This window comes from Nuphar pumila, chromosome 16 (genome assembly GCF_984573655.1).
Source record: "Nuphar pumila chromosome 16, dmNupPumi1.hap1.1, whole genome shotgun sequence".
Lineage (NCBI taxonomy): Eukaryota > Viridiplantae > Streptophyta > Magnoliopsida > Nymphaeales > Nymphaeaceae > Nuphar > Nuphar pumila.
Window position 1 is genome coordinate 30970463 of NC_143264.1, and position 23327 is coordinate 30993789.

Consider the following 23327-nt stretch of genomic DNA (forward strand, 5'->3'; position numbering starts at 1 on the left):
AGTACTTGGGCATGCAGTTGGAAAGCTCCTATTTGTCAATAGAGATGTTGCCTACCTCCACACCGAATATCTCACATAAACCTCTAGTGTGTTGATCAAACATGGTAGAACATTTGTAGTACCCTATGACAGAAATGGAACTTAAGAAAGAATTATTTTGATTCAACCATTTCTTTTTCTACTCCCCTAACTTTATTAGTCATATATTCCGGGTACTAAATTAATTACTGAATTAACCACGTAATATATCATACATTGTAAATTTTTTCATTTAGGTCACCTTGCGCCCTAATGCGGGGAATTTATCCATATTCCAAAAAGGAATGAAACCAAAGTTTCATGTTCGGTTTTAAAATGATGAATCGATGTTGACTATAACCCGAGCCTTCCAAGCTAATGATGCGGGTTTGAGTCCCTTCATCCGCTTCACCTGCTCGATATGATTCATAATACCTACATATGTCATTGGATCCTCCTAGGATTTCTATATCATATAAGACATATTCATGGTTAACCAATATGGACCAAAAGTCTAAATTTGAAACCAACCTTTTTGGCCCAGGTCGACCCATCACTAGGGGTTTAAAAATGCGAAAGGTCAGTTGGTCCTTGAGTCCAAAGGAAATTTGGATAAGATTGACATTGATTGTGAAATGATTAGAGGTTGTCCAGAAAAAGATCAATGATTTGTGAAATCAATTTAAGTGTTTCAAAATTGATTATGAGGCACAGAGAGAGCCTCGTGTTAAGTTGCATACATGCTTTAAGCTGCATATTCATACATTCATCTTCATTTTCGACAAAAACAACTTTTTAGAAATGGATTTGATCTCAATGTTAATCTTATCCATTCTACAAAATTGGTGTCTTCTTTTTTGTCATCGTCTCATGCTTGATAACAAAGAGATACAATATGTGGACACCCCAGTTTTAGCCTAGTAGTCTTGCGTCAATTGTCATATTTCAAAAAACAAGTTGCCCATAGTCATTTTCGACATACTCTCTATTTTCCCTATATTTTTTGCATATAAAACAACATCCTAAAGATTTTTGTCTAAACATATGATGAATATCTTTCAAACATGAAAAAAATAAGTCATTTAGATGTCTAAGCACAAAGTTATATCCAAAACAAGTCGGTTTGACTACATAAAAAACTTGTTTTAAAGAAAATTTGACCTTAGTTTTGATTTTGACATTCAAATTTGACACATATATACATGATTGAATCACTACGATTTTTTTTTGACACCCTTAGAACACATATATGCGTGACTGAATCAATATGATTTTTTTTTTACAGCCTTAGAACACATATAAGCATGATTTAGTCACTATGATTTTTTTCTGATAGCTTTGGAACACATATGTTTATGATTGAATCACTATGAGTTTTTTTGATAGCCTTAAAACATATAATTGCATGAATTAATCACTATGAAATTTTTTTGATTGCCTTCAAACACATATATAGATGATTGAATTACTATAATTTTTTTTTACCACCTTGGATTACATATATCCAAGAATGAAGCACTATCAAACTTTTTTGATAGCCTTAAAACACATATATGCATGATTGAATCACTACAATTTTTTTTTGATAGCCTTAGAACACATATATGCATGATTGAATGACTGAATTTTTTTTTACAACCTTAGAACACATAGAAGCATGATTTAATGACTACGAAATTTTTTTGACAACCTTGGAACAAATATATGCATGATTGAATCACTATGATTTTTTTTATTGCCTTAGAACACATATATACATGATTGAATCACTATGAATTTTTGTTGACAGCCTTAGAACACAGATATGCATGATTAAATTACTATAATTTTTTTTTGACAGCCTTAGAACACATATATGCATGATTGAATCTCTATAATTTTTTTCACAATGTTAGAAAACGTATATGAGTGATTGAACCACTATGAATTTTTTTTGACAGGCTTAGAAAACATATATGCATGATTGAATCACTATGAAATTTTTTTGACACACTTAGAACACTTATAAGCATGATTTAATCACTATGAATTTTTTTTTATAGACTTAGAAAATATATATGCATGATTGAATCACGATGAAAATTTTTTGACAGACTTAAAACACGTATATGCATGATTAAAGCCAAATAATTTTTTTTTGACAACTTTAGAACAAATATATGTATGATTAAATCACTATGATTTTTTTTTCACACGCTTAGAACACATATAAGCATGATTTAATCAGTGTAATTTTTTTTTATTTCCATAGAACACAACTATGCATGATTTTATCACTATGAAACTTTTGTGATAGCCTTAGAACAAATATATGAATGATTGAATCACTATGGATTTTTTTTTGACAACCATAGAACACATATATGAATGATTAAATCACTATGAGATTTTTTTGACAACTTAGAACAATATGAATTTTTTTTTACACCCTTAGAGCACATATAAGCATGATTTAATCACTATAATTTTTTTTGATAGCGTTAAAATACATATATCTATGATTGAATCAATATGAATTTTTTTTGACAGCCTTACAATGCCTGTCTGCATGAATGAATCACTATGAAATTTTTTGGACAGCCTTAGAACACATATATGCATGATTGAATCACTTTGAATTTTTATGACTGGCTTAGAACACATATAAGAATAATTTAATCACTATGATTTTTTTTGACTGCCTTAGAACAAATATATTCAAGATTGAATTACTATGATTTTTTTTTTACTGCCTTATAACACATATATGCATGATTGAATCACTATGATTTTTGTTTGACAGCCTTAGAATACAAATATGCATGATTGAATCACTATGAATTTTTTTTGGTAGCCTTAGAACACATATATGCTTGATTGAATCACTATTTTTTTTTAGAGCATTAGCAAACATTTATAAAAGATTGAATCACTATAACTTTTTTTTGACAACCTTAGTACACATATCTGCATGATTGAACCACTATGAATTTTTTTTGAATCCCTTAGAACACATATATACATGATTGAGTATCTATAATTTTTTTTTGACAGCATCAAAACACATATATGCATGATTGAATCACTATAATTTTTTTTTGACAACCTTAGCACACATATCTGCATGATTGAGTCAGTATGAAATTTTTTTGACAGTCGTAGAACACATATATGCATGATTGAGTCACTATGATTTTATTTTGACAACCTTAGAACACATATATGCATGATAGAATCACTATGAAATTTTTTTTATGGCTCTAGAACACATATTTGCATGATTAAATCACCATTTATTTTTTTTGATGGCCTTAGAACGTATATATGCTGGATTGAATAACTATAATTTTTTTTGATAGCTTTATAACCCATATATGCATGATTGAATCACTTTGAAATTTTGTTGACTCACATACAACACATATAAGCATGATTTAAACAGTATGAATGTTTTTTGTTGACCTTAGAACACATATCTCCATGATTGTGTCACTATGATTTTTTTTTGACAGCCTTAGTACACATATATGCTTGATTGAATCACTATAATATTTTTTTGACAGCCGTAGAACACATATATGCATGATTTAATGAATATGATTTTTTTTTGACAACTTAAGAACACATATATGCATGATTGAATCCGTCTAAATTTTTTTTGACAACCTTAGTACACATATATGCAAGATTGAATCACTTTAAAATTTTTATGACTGCCTTAGAACACATATAAGAATGATTGAATCACTATGAAATTTTTTTGATAGCCTTAGAACACATGTAAGTATGATTGAATCACTATGAAATTTTTTTGACTGCCTTAGAACACATATATGCATGACTTAATGACTATGATTTTTTTTTGACAATCTTAGAACACATATATGCATGATTGAATCACTATGAAATTTTTTTGACAACCTTAAAATACATATATGCATGATTGAATGACTATGAAATTTTTAGACACTCTTACAACACATGTAAGCTTGATTTAATGACAATAAAATTTTTTTGACAACCTTATGACACATATATGCATGATTGAATCATGATGAAATTTTTTTGACAGCCGTAGAACACATATATGCATGATTTAATCAGTATAAATTTTTTTGATAGCCTTAGAATACATATGTGTAGGATTGAATAACGATAATTTTTTTGACAGCCTTAGAACCCTTATATGCATGATTGAATTACTATAAATTTTTTTTGACAACCTTAGAACACATATCTGCATGATTGAATCACTATGACATTTTTTTTTACATCCCTATAACACATATATGCATAATTGAATCACTATATAATTTTTTTGACAGCGTTAGTACACATATATGCATGATTGAATCATTATGAAATTTTTTTGCAGCCTTAGCACACATATATGCATTATTAAATCACTATAAATTTTTTTTGACCGCCTTAGAACACATATATGCATGATCGAATCACGATAAAATTTTTTTGACAGCCTTAGAACAAATATATGCATGACTTAATCACTGTGAATTTTTTTTGACAGCCTTAGTACACATATCAACATGACTTAATCAGTATAATTTTTTTTTTATTTCCCTAGAACACATATATGCTTGACTGAATCACTATGAAACTGTTTTGATAGCCTTAGAACACAAATATGAATGATTGAATGACTATGAAGTTTTTTTGACAACCATAAAACACATATATGCATGATTAAATAACTCTGAGATTTTTTTGACAACTTAGAACACGTATGTGCATGATTGAATACATACATTTTTTTTAACTGCATTAGAACACATATATGCATAATTAAATTTCTATGAATTTTTTTTGACACCCTTAGAACAGATATAAGCATGATTTAATCACTATAATTTTTTTTGACAGCGTTAGAACACATATATAATTGATTGAGTCACTATGAAGTTTTTTTAACAGCCTTAGAACATGTATCTGCATGAATTAATCACTATGAATTTTTTTTTACAGCCTTAAAACACATATTTGCATGATTGAATTACTATAATTTTTTTTTACCACCTTGGATTACATATATCTAAGAATGAAGCACTATTAAATTTTTTTGATATCCTTAAAACACATATATGCATCATTGAATCACAATGAAAGTTTTTTGATAGCCTTAGAGCACATATACGTATGATGGAATGACTATGAATTTTTTGACAGCCTTAGAACACATATAAGCATGATTTAACCACGATAAAATTTTTTTGACCGCCTTGGAACACATATGCATGATTGAATCACTATAAAAAAATTTTGACTGCCTTAGAACACATATATGCATGATTGAATCACTATGAATTTTTTTTGACAGCCTTAGAACACAGCTATGCATGATAGAAACACTATGAATTTTTTTTGACAACCTTAGAACACATATATGCATGATTGAACCACTATGAAATTTTTTTAACTGCCTTAGAAAACATATATGCTCGATTGAATCACTATGATTTTTTTTTGACACCCTAAGAACACATATAAGCATGATTTAATCACTATGAATTTTTTTTGATAGTCTTAGAATTTTTTTTTGACAGCCTTAATACACGTATATGCATGATTGAAGCCGTATACATTTTTTTTGATAGCCTTAGAACACGTCTATGTATGATTAAACCACTATGAATTTTTTGACACCCTTAGAACATATATAAGCATGATTTAATCAGTATAAATTTTTTTGATTTCCATAGAACACAAATATGCATGATTTTATCACTATGAAACATTTTTGATAGCCTTAGAACAAATATATGAATGGTCGAATCACTATGAAATTTTTTGACAACCATAGAACACATATATGCATGATTAAATCACTATGAGGTTTTTTTGACAAAAACTACACGTATATGCATGATTGAATCACTATGAATTTTTTTGAGAGCCTTAAAACACATATATGAATGATTGAATCACTATGAATTTTTTTTGACACCCTTAGAACACATATAAGCATGACTTAATAGATATAAATTTTTTTTGACAGCGTTAGAATACATATATCCATGATTGAGTCACTATGAAATTTTTTTGATAGCCTTAGAAGTCATATCTGCATGAATATTTTTTGGACAACCTTATTACACACATATGCGTGATTGAATCACTTTGAAATATTTATGACTGCCTTAGAATACATATAAGCATGATTTAATCACTATGATTTTTTTTGACTGCCTTAGAGCACATATATTCATGATTGAATTACTATGAATGTTTTTGACTACCTTAGAACATATATATGCATGATTGAAACACTGTGAAATTTTCTTGACAACCTTAGAACACAAATATGTATGATTGAATCACTACGAAATTTTTTTGACAGCCTTAGAACACATATATGCTTGATTGAATCACTAAATTTTTTTTTGAGAGCATTAGCAAACATTTATAAATGATTGAATTACTATAATTTTTTTTGACATCCTTAGAACACATATCTGCATAATTGAACCACTATGAATTTTTTTTGACAACCATAGAACACATATATACATGATTGAGTACCTATAATTTTTTTTCGACAACATCAAAACACATATATGCATGATTGAATCACTATAAATTTTTTTTGACAAGCATAGCACACATATCTGCATGATTGAGTCACTATGATTTTTTTTTATAGTCGTACGACACATATATGCATGATTGAGTAAGTATGATTTTTTTTTGACAGCCTTAGAACACATATATGCAGGATATAATCACTATGATTTTTTTTTATGGCGCTAGAACACATATATGAAAGATTAAATCACCATGTAATTTTTTTGACTGCCTTAGAACCTATATATATGCTGGATTGAATCACTATAAATTTTTTTTGAGAGCCTTATAACCCATATGTACATGATTGAATCACTATGATTTTTTTTTTATTCACTTAGAACACATATAAGTATGATTTAAACACTATGAATTTTTTTTGATGACCTTAGAACACATATCTGCATGATTGTAAAACTATGATTTTTTTTACATGCTTAGTACAAATATATGCATGATTGAATCACTAGGATTTTTTTTGACAGCGTAAGAACACATATATAATATTAAATCACCATGAATTTTTTTTGACAGCCTTAGAACACATATATGCATGATTTAATCAGTATGAATTTTGTTTGACAGCCTTAGAACACATATATGCGTGATTGAATCACTATGATTTTTTTTGACAGCCTTAGTACACATATATGCATGATTGAATCACTTTGAAATTTTTATGACTGCCTTAGAACACATATAAGCATGATTGAATCACTTTGAATTTTTTTTGACAGCCTTAGAACACATATATGCTTAATTTAATCACTATGAATTTTTTTGACACCCTTAGAACACATATATGCATGATTGAATCTCTATGAAATTTTTTTGACAGCCTTAGAACACATATATGCATGATTGAATGACTATGAAATTTTTTGACACCCTTACAACACATATAAGCCTGATTTAATCACACTGATTTTTTTTTGACATCCTTAGAACACATATAAGCATGATTGAATCACGATGATTTTTTTTTTACTGCCTTAGAACACATATATGCAGGATTGAATCACTATAATTTTTTTTTGACAAAATTAAACCCTTATATGCATGATTGACTCACTATAAATTTGATTTGACAAGCTTAGAACACATATCTGCTTGATTGAATCAGTATGACATTTATTTGACTCCGGTAGAGCACATATATGCATCATTGAACCACTATGTAATTTGTTTGACAACCTTAGTACACGTATATATATGATTCAATAATTATGATTTTTTTTTGTAGCCTTAGAACACATATACGCATTATTAAATCATTATAAATTTTTTTGACTGCCTTAGAACACATATATGCACGATTGAATCACTCTGAAAATTTTTTGACAGCCTTACAACACATATATGCATGACTTAATCACTAATGATTTTTTTTGACAGCCTTAGAACACATATATGCATGATTTAATCACTTTAATTTTTTTTGACAACCTTAGAACACATATATGCATGATTCAATCACTATGAATTCTTTTGACACCCTTAGAACACAAATAAGAATGATTTAATCACTATGATTTTTTGACTACCTTAAAACATATATATGCATTATTAAATCACGGTGATTTTTTTTTTATAGTCGTAGAACACATATATGCATTATTGAATAGCTATGAAATTTTTTTGATAGCCTTAAAACACATATGAATGATATAATCTCTATGAATTTTTTTTACACCCTTGGAACACATATATATACATGACTGAATCACAATAATTTTTTTTTTACAGCCTTAGAAAACATATATGCATGATTTAATCAATATAATTTTTTTTTGACAGCCTTAGAACACATAGAAGCATGATTTAATCACTATGATTTTTTTTTGACAGCCTTGGAACAAATATATGCATGATTGAGTCACTATGAAAAATTTTTGACTGCCTTTGAACACATATATGAATGATTGAATCACTATGATTTTTTTTTGCTTTCTTATAAAACATATATGCATGATTGAATCACTATGATTTTTTTTTGACAAGCTTAGAATATATATATGCAGGACTGAATCACTAAATTTTTTTTTAGAGCATTAGAACACATATATGCAACATTGAATCACTATTAAACTTTTTTAGCAACCTTAGAACACATATCTACATGATTAAACTACAATGAATTTTTTTTTATAGCCTTAAAACACATATATGCATGACCTAGACTCTATAAATTTTTTTTAACAGCAATCAGAACACATATATGCTTGATTGAGTCACTATAAAGTTTTTTTGACAATCTTGGAACACATATGTGCATGATTGAGTCACTATGATTTTTTTTTGACAGCCATAGAACACATATATGCATGATTGAATCACAATGAACTTTTTTGACAGCCTTAGAACACATATATGCAGGATTGAATCACTATAAAATTTTTTTGACAGCCTTAGAACCCATATATGCATGATTTAATCACTATGGTGTTTTTTTGACAGCCTTAGCACATATATATGCATGATTGAATCACTATGAATTTTTTTGGGCAGCCTTAGAACAGATATACGAATGATTGAATCACTATGATTTTTTTTTGACAACCATAGAACACATATATGCATGATTGAATAACTATGCAAATTTTTTGACACACTTAGAACACATATAGGCATATTATCATTATAATTTTTCTTTGACAGCATTAGAGCACATATATTCATGATTGAACCACTATGATTATTTTTTGATAGCCTTAGAACACATATATGAAGGATTGAATCGCTATAAATTTTTTTTGACAACCATAGAACAGATATATGCATGATTGAATTACTATGATACTTTTTTATAGCCTTAGAACACGTATATTCATGATTGAATCCATAATTTTTTTTGACAGCCTTAGAAAACATATATGCATGATTGAATCACTATGAATTTTTTTTGACACCCTTAGAACACATATAAGCATGATTTAATCACTATAGTTTTTTTTTGATAGCCTTAGAACACATATATGCTTGACTGAATCACTATGATTTTTTTTTGATCGCCTTAGAACACATATATGCATGATTGAGTCACTATAATTTTTTTTTATGGTCTTAGAACGCATATATGCATGATTGAAACACTATGATTTTTTTTGACAGCCTTAGAACACATATATGCATGATTGAATCACTGTGAAATTTTTTGACAGCCTTAGAGCACATATATACTGGATTAAATCACTATGAATTTTTTTTTGACAGCCTTAGAACGCATATATGCATGATTTAATCACTATAAATTTTTTTGACTACCTTAGCACTTATATATGCATGATTGAATCACTATGAATTTTTTTTGGCAGCCTTAGAAAAGATATACGAATGATTGAATCACCATGAATTTTTTTTGACAACCATAGAACACATATATGCATGATTGAATCACTATGCAATTTTTTTGACACACTTAGAACACATATACGCATATTATCATTATAATTTTTCTTTGACAACATTAGAGCATATATATTCATGATTGAATCACTATGATTATTTTTTGATAGCCTTAGAACACATATATGAAGAATTGAATCGCTATAAAATTTTTTTGACAACCATAGAACACATATATGCATGATTGAATTACTATGATACTTTTTTATAGCCTTAGAACACGTATATGCATGATTGAATCCATAACTTTTTTTTGACAGCCTTAGAATACATACATGCATGATTGAATCACTATGAATTTATTTTGACACCCTTAGAACACATATATGCATGATTGAGTCACTATAATTTTTTTGATAGCCTAAGAACGCATATATGCATGATTGAAACACTATGATTTTTTTTTTACAGCCTTAGAACACATATATGCATGATTGAATCACTGTGAAATTTTTTGACAGTCTTAGAGCACATATATACTGGATTGAATCACTATGATTTTTTTTTTGACAGCCTTAGAACCCATATATGCATGATTTAATCACTATATTTTTTTTGACAGCCTTAGAACCCATATATGCAATATTTAATCACTATAAATTTTTTTGACTGCCTTAGCACGTATATATGCATGATTGAATCACTATGAAATTTTTTTGGCAGCCTTAGAATAGATATACCAATGACTGAATCACCATGAAATTTTGTTGACAACCATAGAACACATATATGCATGATTGAATCACTATGCATTTTTTTGACACATTTAGAACACATATAGGCATAATTTAATCACTATTTTTTCTGTGACAGCCTTAGAACACATATATTCATGATTGAACCAATATGATTTTTTTTTGACAGACTTAGAACACATATATGAAGGATTGAATCACTATAAATTTTTTTTGACAACCATAGAACACATATATGCATGGTTGAATCACTATGAGACTTTTTTATAGCCTTAGAACACGTATATGCATGATTGAATCCATAAAATTTTTTGACAGCCTTAGAAAACATATATGCATGATTGAATCACTATGAATTTTTTTTGACAGCCCTAGAAGACATACAACCATGATTTAATCACTACACTTTTTTTTTGACAGCCTTAGAACACATATATACTTGACTGAATCACTATGAATTTTTTTTTACAACATTAGAACACATATATGCATGATTGAGTCACTATAATTTTTTTTGATAGCCTTAGAACACATATATGCATGATTGAAACACTATGAATTTTTTCTGACAGCTTTAGAACACATATATGCATGATTGAATCACTATGCAATTTTTTGACAGCCTTAGAACACATATATACTGGATTGAATCACTATGATTTTTTTTTTGACAGCCTTAGAACACATATATGCATGATTGAATCACTATGATTTTTTTTGAGAGTCTTCGAACACATGTATGCATGATTTAATCACTATAATTTTTTTGACTGCCTTAGAACACATATAAATATGATTTAATTACTATGAATTTTTTTTTACAGCCTTAGAACATATATATGCAGGATTTAATAACTATGATTTTTTTTTTACAGCCTTAAAACACATATATGCTGGATTGAATCACTACGATTTTTTTTGCAGCCCTAGAACACATATATGCATGTTTGAATCACTATGATTTTTTTTTGACAGCCTAAGAACACATATATGTGTGATTGAATCATTATAGTTTTTTTTTAGAGCATTAAAACACATATATGCATGATTGAATCACTATAATTTTTTTTGACAACCATAGAACATATATCTGCATGATTGAATCACTATCATTTTTTTTGACAGCCTTAGTACACATATAAATGATTGAGTCTCTATAAAAGTTTTTTGGCCGCATTAGAACACTTATATGCAATCACTATAAATTTTTTTGACAACCTTAGAACGCATATCTGCATGATTGAGTCACTATAATTTTTTTCAAAAAGTCGTAGAACACATGTACGCATGGTTGAATCACTATGAAATTTTTTTGACAGCCTTGGAACATATATATGATGGATTGAATCACTTTCAAACTTTTTTTGACAGCCTTAGAACACATATATGCATGATTGACTCACTATGGGTTTTTTTTTATTGCCTTAGAACACATATATGCATGATTCAATAACTATGAATTTTTTTTACAGCCTTAGAACACATATGGTTGCACTTTTGTAGATGATATTTTTAAACAATATTTTTTAATGAAATACATGGGAAAATCGTCAACCAAAGATATAAAACCGACTTTCTACCGAAATGGCGAGTACGGGTCGAATCCACAGGGAACGGGATATTTCTGAATTAATTATAAAATAACACTTTAAAAACATAAAAATTCTACAATCTATGTCAATGTTTACAAGTTACATTAAATAACATTCTAACTATGAAAATAAACTACAATAGGCAGCTAAGTCTTCAACAGGTCTCCAGGGGCATTTTTGTCTTTTCACATCAAGTGCAGTCGTACATCACAATTGAATTGCATCTGTTAACTTGTTCTAACTTAACAACCTACATAATAAAAATAAAAAGTCAGTAACTAAATCAAGAATTCATCTAAATTACATCTATAACTAATTCTAAACTATTTCTACATTAAACTACAGTTAATTTAAATATATAAAACTAAAATTATACTATCTAAGTGAACTAACTAAGCTAAGCAACTCTAATTACTCTAAATACTGTTAATATACTAACTACAATGTTAGAAAACAGTAAAACTACACGAAATCAGACAAATGAGAAAAAGACTGTTTTGTCCCTAAAGAAGGCAAAAATGGATTCTGACAGCTTTTCGCAAAACGAATGTTTGAGGGGTCAAACGAATTCAAAAATTCATCAAATAACTTCTATTCTGTAACAAACAGATCCAACCAAACTGACACATTTTAAAAGAGTGAAAAATACGTTCTGGATCTCCAGAACAAAGCGTTTCAAAATCAGGATAATTTGGAAAATCGCAAGACCCGAAATTTCAAAATCCGAAAAAGCTGTTATCATAATACGCTTAAAAACCAGACCAAATCAACTCGGATCGAGCTGAAATTTGGTCTGCAGACAGTTGACACATCGATGTGGAGAATAGAAAAATAATTTTTGGAAAACTCAATAAAAATCTACATAAAATAATGCGTGCACGAAATGGTAAAAATTAGGGTTTTGGTTTAGTGCACTATTCATCCCTTTGAATCCACAATTGACATTTGGACATTGAACCACGTACAAAAACAGTCCTAACTGAACCTAACCTACTGTTAAACTACAACAAACAATAACAAACTAAGTTATAAAATCTAAGAAATAACCTAACCTAAACTCACTAATACTCTAAATAAGATACCTAAATAAATATAAACTCTAACTAGACATAATATATAACATCTAATATCACTAACTAAATTAACTATCTATTCTAATATTAATTCTAACTTACTAAAACAACTACTAACTTAAGGTTAGTCTAACTAGCTAAGATTACTTACTAACTAAATTAAACACTAACTATGTTAACTAACTAACTAGGGTTATTTTACTAACTAAGGTTAGAGGTTTAACTAAGGCTAGGGTTAGTAATTAACTACGATTTAACTATGGTTAGACTAACTACTTAAGTCTAGTAACTAACTAAGGTTAGGTATTTAACTAGAGTTATTCTAACTAGCACTAATTACTAACTAGGGTTAAATATGAACTAAAGGTAGTTAAGGTACGGTTAGGGTATGGATTTAACTAGGGGGCGATTGGGATTAGGTAGGGTTAACTAAGGTCAAACGAGGTTAACTAAGGGTAAACAACAAAGTACAATTAGAAACCTAAGGTTAGGCTAATTAACATTAATTAGAGTTATACACTAACTACGGTTAGTTCCTAAATTAGGTCAACTAGGGTTAGCTATGGTTGACTAGAGGTATGACTAGGGTTAGGTTAACTAGCTAGGGTCGACTATAGGTTAATAACTAACTATAGTTAGACTAACTATGTCTAAACACTAATTAGGGTTAATAAGAGATCAACTAGGGTTAATTGGCTTTAACTACGGTCAGTTAGGATTAATTAACTAGGGTTAGTCTAGGTGGCGGTTTTAGAATAGAATTTGAATAGGGTCCACGCCAACCTAGATTAGACTAATTACATTACTAACTCATTGTCATTTCCTAAAACATTACTACAAGTCTAAATTAACTCCTATATTAACTATACCCTAAAATTAGCATCTACTTAATTAGACCTACACGAATTTCACTAATCTAACTCTTACACAATCAACTAAATTAATTAGCTAATATTAATTTTAGGCTATGAACTACCTAAAAGGGGTCATACACGGTTTTCTAAATCCTATCCTAAGACAAATAATGCTAAATTGAGTAACACCTAAGCAATGCTAATTCCTAACTAAGAAAATAGTTAATAGGGCAATCAAGATATGAATCCACGAATTTAGTAGGAACCTCTCCTCTTATTATTGCATTAATTGCACTTAGGAAAGTGTTCAACTTTAAAAACCGTCCAGCCTCTTTTTCATTAAAACCATTAATTCCTTTTTGAAAACCTTTCCCAAAAACACCCTATACGATTTTGGCTAGATTTAAAAGAGCATATAGCATTAAATCCTTTTTTTTTTTGAAAATTTTTCCCAAAGCATCCCACACGATTTTTGGGGTTGGCTTTAAATGAGCATTTATAATTTCAAAACTTCCACAAAACTTGTGTAAATGCTTTTGGAAGGAACTTTGGAATTCCAAAGGGTTTCCAAAAGTCGTGTAACCCTCATTAAAAGGCCCTTTGGAATTCCAAAGGGTTGCCTTGTTGGAAAAATAAATCATTTATAACTGGGCTAGGAAATAGAGATTTCCTTAAATGCAATTCACGATTTTAGAGGGATTGGTCTTCTACCAAAAACGGATTCCCAACTATAAAGACTCAAATGCCCTTCTAGCTAACATCTCACATTAAACAAATACCTAAATTATTTTAACATTAGTCTAACTAAACTAATAGATACACAACTAATTCAAGGGTACAAAGAGTAAACACGAAATGGAAATACCTAACACATTAAATCCTATACCAAAAATAAAATACTAAGTAAACACTAAATCAACTAGAACACAAATTCAACATTATACTTACTCTAACTCACTTTCGTAGGAATCACGGTTGCATTTAGCTTATGCGACAAGCCCTTTAAACCCCTGGGTTACCCCAGTGGACGAGTAAGGTCTCGTGAGGGTTTGTAGGGATGCTACCCACAAACATCAAATCATGCATGAATAATTTTTCAGAAATAATAGGAAATTAAGAACTTATTGTAAACAAATATTTCATGTAATCTACATTTTCAAAACAAATTCAGAAATTTCTATGCCACCACAGTAAAAATTATTTTTCTTTCACTTCTCTAAACTTGTAATTATTTATGAATTTTCTCAGAAAGTCAAGTATTATCATGTTTTACTCATTTATCCTCACCTGTATATTTTCTGCACAGTAATTCAATAATTATTCTTAAGCATTGAATTTCTCTCTTTAAGCTCATTCTTTTTCTTTTGATATTCAATTTTCACTCTTTTTCAATCTTCTAAATTGAGCACTATTTCGAATATCCAGTCTCGTAACCCGTGTAGCGAGCTTTGGGTCAGTGACTCCCAGGCCAGCAGACCTTAGGGCATTAGATACAAAGTATCCCTCGAACTTAATTGCTCGAGTCACTAAACCTTCTATTCTAATAGTTTACGTATAGTTTTTCTCTCATCACGTGCAATGTCTCTATCTCTTAGGCTTTCTATGCAGTCCATGTAACAAGTTTTCGAACCGATGACTCCCAAACCAGCTGGCTTTAGGGCACCAGGTGTAAAACACCCTTCAGACTCTACTTACTCGAACTACAAAGGCCACAGATGTCGACTAGATAAGAGAATGATCTCCTTCGTTATCAATTTCGTAAGAGACTCAAACATTTCAACTCATGTCTGAGTTCTACTACTTGGATTCACGAAGAAATCAACAATTAAACATAGCTCTATTCTATTAAGCTCATTTTTCAAAAACATAATTCAATTGCTCACTTTTCTCATAAAACACACTGTGCATACTTATACTACAGTGATTCAAAACTTTATAACATGTAAATAATATCTTTTCTTTAAACTATTTCATAAACAACTACTCTATTTAAATAAGATCAGAAAAAAAAAATTCACATGGGGCTTATACATTTCTAAATTGTCAGATCACGCAAAAATACAATCATAAATGCTACAACTTATTCTTAAAAGACCTGCTTTTATGAGTTTTAAGCTATCAGACATAAAGAAAATTTTTTAAAATTTGTGCATCTAAACCATCCCCCCATGCTTGAATGACACTGTCCCTAGTGGCATACAGAATAATGCAAATATGCAATGCAGATGCACACTACAGAACAATAAAATGAATAAGGAGAAAGGATTAATACAACCTGGCATACTCGAACTTCTGAAGCTGTCGATTGAGTGGACTCTGCACCACCACTATGCATGTACAAATGCATAGCTTTCTGCTCATCTGGTCAATGCTCTACTCTTGAAGACTTCTTCATATCCGTTTACTTGGACTCATACATTGAAGGATCGATTGTTCATACATGTAAACAATGAAATTCAAATGAAATCAAAATAAAATTCAGAATAAAATACATGAATACTAACTACTTTATTTTAATATACATATGATACATCCAATACTACAGTTAATAATCTAAGAACACTAATACATAAAACAACTAGACTATGTTAGACTTATTCTATCAATGCAATTAATAACCTAAATCTAGATCTAAATCAGTAAAACACTAACAAAATAGCAGCTAACCTATGTTAGAATTAAACTAAGATAATCAATCTAATCTAAATCAACAAGTTAGCAATTACTCTACTTTACTCTATGTCAGACTAATCTAATTATTTTACGAAATAAAAGATACATCTACTCTAAATCAGAAAGTTAAACAACTAACTGTTTTAAACTATGTTAAAGCTATCTAATTAATCTATGAAATGAAAGACAATCTAAATTAAATAACTAAGTCAATAAACACAGGAAATCACAACTATTTCTCTAAGAATCACCTATCTAATTGATCATTGAAACATGGAATTAAGTGAATCTCAGGAAAAACAGCAAGTGAACCTATATTTGTCTAACTATGTTAGTTCTACAAACTAAAACAATTAAAACAAACTAAACTAAACTAAACACATATATTAATAAAATGATATCTCAGAAATAATCAGAATAAATCGCCGTTCCCCGGCAACGGCGCCAAAATTTGGTTGCACTTTTGTAGATGATATTTTTAAACAATATTTTTCAATGAAATACATGGGAAAATCGTCAACCAAAGATATAAAACTGACTTTCCACCGAAATGGGGAGTACGGGTCGAATCCACAGGGAACGGGATATTTCTGAATTAATTCTAAAATAACACTTTATTAACATAAAAATTTTACAATCTATGTCAATGTTTACAAGTTACATTAAATAACATTCTAATTATGAAAATAAACTACAATAGGCAGCTAAGTCTTCAGCAGGTCTCCAGGGGCATTTTTGTCTTTTCACATCAAGTGCAGTCCCATATCACAATTGAATTGCATCTGTTAACCTGTTCTAACTTAACAACCTACATAATAAAAATAAAAAGTCAGTAACTAAATCAAGAATTCATCTAAATTACATCTATAACTAATTCTAAACTATTTCTACATTAAACTACAATTAATTTAAATATATAAAACTAAAATTATACTATCTAAGTGAACTAACTAAGCTAAGCAACTCTAATTACTCTAAATACTGTTAATATACTAACTACAATGTTAGAAAACAGTAAAACTACACAAAATCAGACAAATGAGTAAAAGACTGTTTTGTCCCTAAAGAAGGCAAAAATGGATTCTGATAGCTTTTCGCAAAACGAATGTTTGAGGGGTCAAACGAATTCCAAAATTCGTCAAATAACTTCTATTCTGTAAAAGACAGATCCAAAAAAACTGACACATTTTACAAGAGTGAAAAATACGTTATGGATCTCCAGAACAAAGCGTTTCAAAATCAGGATAATTTGGAAAATTGCAAGACCCAAAATTTCAAAATCCGAAAAAGTTGTTTTTATAATACGCTTAAAAACCAGACCAAATCAACTTGGATCAAGCTGAAATTTGGTCTGCAGACAGTTGACACACCGATGTGGAGAATAGAAAAATAATTTTTGGAAAACTCAATAAAAATCTACATAAAATAATGCGTGCACGAAATGGTAAAAATTAGGGTTTTGGTTCAGTGCACTATTCATCCCTTTGAATCCACAATTGACATTTGGACATTGAACCACGTACAAAAACAGTCCTAACTGAACCTAACCTACTGTTAAACTACAGCAAACAATAACATATAAACTAAGTTATAAAATCTAAGAAATAACCTAACCTAAACTCACTAATACTCTAAATAAGATACCTAAATAAATATAAACTCTAACTAGACATAATATATAACATCTAATATCACTAACTAAATTAACTATCTATTCTAATATTAATTCTAACTTACTAAAACAACTACTAACTTACGGTTAGTCTAACTAGCTAAGATTACTTACTAACTAAATTAAACACTAACTATGTTAACTAACTAACTAGGGTTATTTTACTAACTAAGGTTAGGGTTTTAACTAAGGCTAGGGTTAGTAATTAACTACGATTTAACTATGGTTAGACTAACTACTTAAGTCTAGTAACTAACTAAGGTTAGGTATTTAACTAGAGTTATTCTAACTAGCACTAATTACTAACTAGGGTTAAATATGAACTAAAGGTAGTTAAGGTACGGTTAGGGTATGGATTTAACTAGGGGGCGATTGGGATTAGGTATGGTTAACTAAGGTCAAACGAGGTTAACTAAGGGTAAACAACAAAGTACAATTAATAACCTAAGGTTAGGCTAATTAACATTAATTAGAGTTATACACTAACTACGGTTAGTTCCTAAATTAGGTCAACTAGGGTTAGCTATGGTTGACTAGAGGTATGACTAGGGTTAGGTTAACTAGCTAGGGTCGACTATAGGTTAATAACTAACTATAGTTAGACTAACTATGTCTAAACACTAATTAGGGTTAATAAGAGATCAACTAGGGTTAATTGGCTTTAACTACGGTCAGTTAGGATTAATTAACTAGGGTTAGTCTAGGTGGCGGTTTTAGAATAGAATTTGAATAGGGTCCACGCCAACCTAGATTAGACTAATTACATTACTAACTCATTGTCATTTCCTAAAACATTACTACAAGTCTAAATTAACTCCTATATTAACTATACCCTAAAATTAGCATCTACTTAATTAGACCTACACGAATTTCACTAATCTAACTCTTACACAATCAACTAAATTAATTAGCTAATATTAATTCTAGGCTATGAACTACCTAAAAGGGGTCATACACGGTTTTCTAAATCCTATCCTAAGACAAATAATGCTAAATTGAGTAACACCTAAGCAATGCTAATTCCTAACTAAGAAAATAGTTAATAGGGCAATCAAGATATGAATCCACGAATTTAGTAGGAACCTCTCCTCTTATTATTGCATTAATTGCACTTAGGAAAGTGTTCAACTTTAAAAACCGTCCAGCCTCTTTTTCATTAAAACCATTAATTCCTTTTTGAAAACCTTTCCCAAAAACACCCTATACGATTTTGGCTAGATTTAAAAGAGCATATAGCATTAAATCCTTTTTTTTTTTGAAAATCTTTCCCAAAGCATCCCACACGATTTTTGGGGTTGGATTTAAATGAGCATTTATAATTTCAAAACTTCCATAAAACTTGTGTAAATGCTTTTGGAAGGAACTTTGGAATTCCAAAGGGTTTCCAAAAGTCGTGTAACCCTCATTAAAAGGCCCTTTGGCATTCCAAAGGGTTGCCTTGTTGGAAAAATAAATCATTTATAACTGGGCTAGGAAATAGAGATTTTCTTAAATGCAATTCACGATTTTAGAGGGATTGGTCTTCTACCAAAAACGGATTCCCAACTATAAAGACTCAAATGCCCTTCTAGCTAACATCTCACATTAAACAAATACCTAAATTATTTTAACATTAGTCTAACTAAACTAATAGATACACAACTAATTCAAGGGTACAAAGAGTAAACACGAAATGGAAATACCTAACACATTAAATCCTATACCAAAAATAAAATACTAAGTAAACACTAAATCAACTAGAACACAAATTCAACATTATACTTACTCTAATTCACGTCCAACTAAAACTAAACACCAGAAATTATTATATGAACTGCTACTTATGAGACTATGAACAAAAACTAAACACACAAAACGTTGCATGAAATCTACACTAAAGTTAAAACTAAAAGATACAAACTAATAACATATTCTAATCTAAGTTATCCTCCATTAATATACTATTGAACATGAACTGTAAAAAAAACTATGAACACTAACATTAATCTATTTAACCTGCTGGGAATTAAACTAAAACAGAAAACGTTAAATCAACAACCTAAGATAATCGGCTAACATGAAAACATACAACAAAAATTCTACCATAATGCAAGATAAAAATCTATTGAAACCTAATCAGTAATGAATAGATTGACACTAATTCGGTAAACTAAAGACTACAGAAAACACAACTAAAATTACATTAATCAATTAATACCATCCTATAAAACGATATTCACAAGAATCACTAATTTGATCAAGGACTAAACGAAATTAACAATCAAACTATCTAAATAAGCTAATGCTGGTAACCACATGTTTAGACCTAACTCCTAATGGCAGACTAATGGAATAAACATGCAACACACAACCGAAAATGGCAGTCACACGCACATACATAAAAGCATCCAACGTTGGAAAAAAATATGATTTTAAATAACACAAAACCTAAACATTCTACATGCTGGTTTATGCATGACATTTTCTACACTAAGGTTGAACGAAAATACAGAAAACACCAAACACATTACACACGCACATGATAGGTTTTAGCTAGAAGAGAAGGGAGAAGAAGACCTACCTCTTGGGCGATCCGAAGACTGAGGGGAAAAGGCAGAGCAGACTTTGCTTGACTTCACACCGTTCGGGACCTCGTTGATGCTGGAAATACACCATGGTACCATGTCCTACAGTTGCAACACGTTGGAAATCCACCGAAGATGAAGTGTGAACTGATTCTCGATCGGGGGGCGTAGAAGACCGAATGGCGGTAGAGCCGGCCCTTCTCGTTGGAGTGTTTCGCACTTTCACCCGAGAAAAGTGTTTCCCACCTCTGCTGCACCTGCAAAACACAACAACAATGGAGATTAAACAATATGGAAGATAAAGAAATGAAAAGAATTGAAAGGGAGACAAGGTAGAATGCTTGATTCTCAAGCTTTTCTCCATGTCTTCAATGGAGATGGAAGGAGGTGAGGGTTGAGAAGGGGTCTGGAGACGAAAACCAAAGCAAAGACAAGAGCATCAATGGGCGCCCCTCTCCTTTTAGGCGATTTGGCTTGTTTTGGCCATTTTACAAAAACAGTGTTAAAATAAAAATATTTACTGGGTGCCTCATGTAGGAGGGGGTTTTTAGAAAATGTTTTTACAAAACTTAAGTGGGTTGGAGCTGGGTTGATTCCATGTGTTTTGACCCAAATCCAGGATCCAAATGGGTGTCTGGATCCAAATCTCTCAAATCGGATCCGATATTTGACCCGTTACACTATAAATGCCATAATTCCTTCAAATTAACTCCGATTTTGATGAAATTCGAACTAGAGCTCCCTAACATCATTATGCACTTAAGTGTATGCTTTAAACCTAAAGATGAAGCATTTATGCAGTGAAATTGTATTAATAAAACGTGATATTTATGCATCATCAACATATATGCATCAATGAATCACTATGAATTTTTTTTGCAGCCTTAGGACACATATATGCATGATTGAGTCACTATGATTTTTATTTGACAGCCTTAGATTACATATATGCATGATTAAATCTCTATAATTTTTTTTTGTCAACCATAGAACACGCATATGCACGATTGAATCACTATAAATTTTTTTTGACAAACTTAGAACACATATTTCAATGATTGACTCAATATCAATTTTTTTTTACAACGTTAGAACACATGTATGCTTGATTGAATCCCTATGATATTTTTTTGAAGCCTTAAAATACATATATGCATTCACTATGAAATTTGTTTGATAGTCGTAGAACACATATATGCATGATTGAATCACCAAGAAATTCTTTTGACAACCTTGGAACACATATTCGGATTATTGAATCACTATGAAATTTTTTTGATAGCCTTAGAACACATATGGAGGATTAAATCACTATGATTTTTTTTTACAGCCTTAGAACACATCTCCATGATTTAATCACTATGAATTTTTTTTTATAGCCGTAAAACATATATATGCATGATTGAATCACTATGAAATTTTTTTGACACCCTTAGAACACATATATGCATGATTTAATCACTATGAAATATTTTTGGCAACCTTAGTACACATATATGCATGATTGAATCACTATGAATTTTTTTTTATAGCCTTAGAATATATATGGATGATTTAATCACTATAATTTTTTTTTGACAGCCTTAGAACTCATATATGCATAATTGAATGACTATGAATTTTTTTTTGACAACCTTAGAACATATATATGCATGATTGAATCACTATGATTTTTTTGACAACCATAGAACACATATGGATGATTGAATCACTATGAGATTTTGTTGCCAGCTTTAGAACACGTATATGCTTGATTGAATCAGAATAATTTTTTTTTGATAGCCACAAAACACATATCTGCATGATTGAATCAGTACAAATTTTTTTGTCACCCTTAGAACACATATAAGCATGATTTAATCACTATGAAATGTCTTTGAGAACCTTAGAACACAAATATGCATGATTGAATCACTATGATTTTTTTTTTACAGCCTTAGAACACATACCACTATAATTGAATCACTATGAGATTTTTTTCAGCCTTAGAACACATATATGCATGATTCCACTATGAATTTTTTTTTAAAGCGTTAGAACACATATATGAGTGATTGAGTCACTACATTTTTTTTAAGAGCATTAAAACACAAATACGCATGATTGAATCACTATAAAACTTTTTTGACAACCTTAGAAAACATCTCAGCATGATTGAATCACAATGAAATTTTTTTGGTAGCCTTAGAACACATATATTCATGATTGAATCAATATGAAATG